The following is a 1,645-nucleotide window of genomic DNA, read 5'->3' as shown; positions in this document are numbered from 1 at the left end:
ATCATCCAGGCATCCTCAAAGAAGAGAGCCAGAGAGCCTGTCTCTGCCCTCCTTTTATTTTAAATCTTCTGGCCCATAATTCCACGTGTTCTGGAGGCATTCAGCTTCTCAGCCAATCCTGCTCTAGGATAGGTACCAGTGTCAACCCCCTCCTGCGGCTGGTCCCTACTCCTCCCCAATGATCTGATTAGATCTCTCTGTATCATTAGGGGGCAAAATAGTGTTAGAAAGATTGAGTGAAATAATTATTAACATGGCAAATAACATATCATTCATTCATTCACTCAGACACTGAACAAAAAGCCACACAACCATTCAGAAAATAATTATTGAACACCTACTCTGCACTAGGTATTGTATTATATGCATGAGACCACCTGAAGAGGTAGACTCCAATTGAAAGAAATACAGAAAGCATTTCTGGTGGACTAGTGTTCCAGCTTTTGATCTCTGGATATGGGCAATCAGAAGAAGGAAGGGAATGGTTTCCCATGAAGATCAAATCCATAGATCCCAAATTCCTCTTTTTGCTTATCCAGTATATAACCGGTGGCTTAGCTCTAAGCCCCTCTATGGTCTCAGTAACCTCTTAGCAAACTGAGAACGAAACCACTTCAAACCACCCTTCCATGGGCTGGCCAAAATCTCTGAAGATTCTGGAGAGCCTTGGGAAGGGGACAGGAAGAACTTCCTGGTAAGAACTGGGAGGAATGGCACCATCTATTCTCAGTGACAAGCAAGCTTTTACTGAGCACCTACTGCTTTCTTAGGCCTGGGCAAGAATTATGGCAGGCTTGCAGATGTGGGCAGGTGGCAGTAAAAGTAGCCTAATTCTCTCTCCATATCTTTAGTAAGACTTGAAGACTTAAACTGATATAACAGTTGACTGATAGTGCTGAGCAGCCTGTGATGGTGAGCTAGAGGTGTACTGCAGACTATAAGGGTTATATCCATTCAGAGGAGGGAGAGATATATCAGTGTCGGATGGGCACCGTTGAATCAGCTCTATAGAGATGATGAAATGGGAGATGACTCTTGAAGGCTGGGCAAGGTTTGGGAATTAGTGGAGAGAATGAAGGAAAGGCAAGCTTGGCAAAGCTCTGAAGGTGGAATGACCACGTGAGCAAGGAAAGAGAAAGGGTAAGGAGTGAGAGGTTGTGAAATCTTCCTTCATACCAGTAAATATGAAAGCAACAGAGCAAATTGATTTCAGTTTCAGAAGGGCCTTGAAGACCATGTGAAAAAAATAAAATTTTCCCTCAGAGTAATGGGCAATGTTTTGATTGACTCCATGCCAGGTGGATGCCAAGCACCCTTCATCCTGGCTATAACTCTTATTAGATACGTTACTTTTTCTGTGCCATTTGGATATCTTCTAAGATGATCAACCACCCTGGTTTGCTCAGGCTGGAGGGATGTCTTAGGACATGGGAATTTCAGTGCTGAAGCTGGGAAACACACCAGCATAAATGAGATGAGTTGGTCACCCTGATATTTACCTTCTTTGTCGCTCTCACTTAATTTTTCCTTTCTTGCCTCTTACTCAGGAGTCTTTCTGTCCTGCTGCATATGGATCCCAAACATACCATCCCCACCAATTATTTTCCTCATTTTATACCAAACAGCTTCTTCCATTTGTGTAGCC

This window comes from Furipterus horrens, unplaced genomic scaffold (assembly GCF_987537825.1).
Source record: "Furipterus horrens unplaced genomic scaffold, mFurHor1.1.pri manual_scaffold_17, whole genome shotgun sequence".
Taxonomy (NCBI): Eukaryota; Metazoa; Chordata; class Mammalia; order Chiroptera; family Furipteridae; genus Furipterus; species Furipterus horrens.
The sequence above is the reverse complement of the archived record's forward strand: the minus strand, read 5'-3'. Positions refer to the sequence as shown.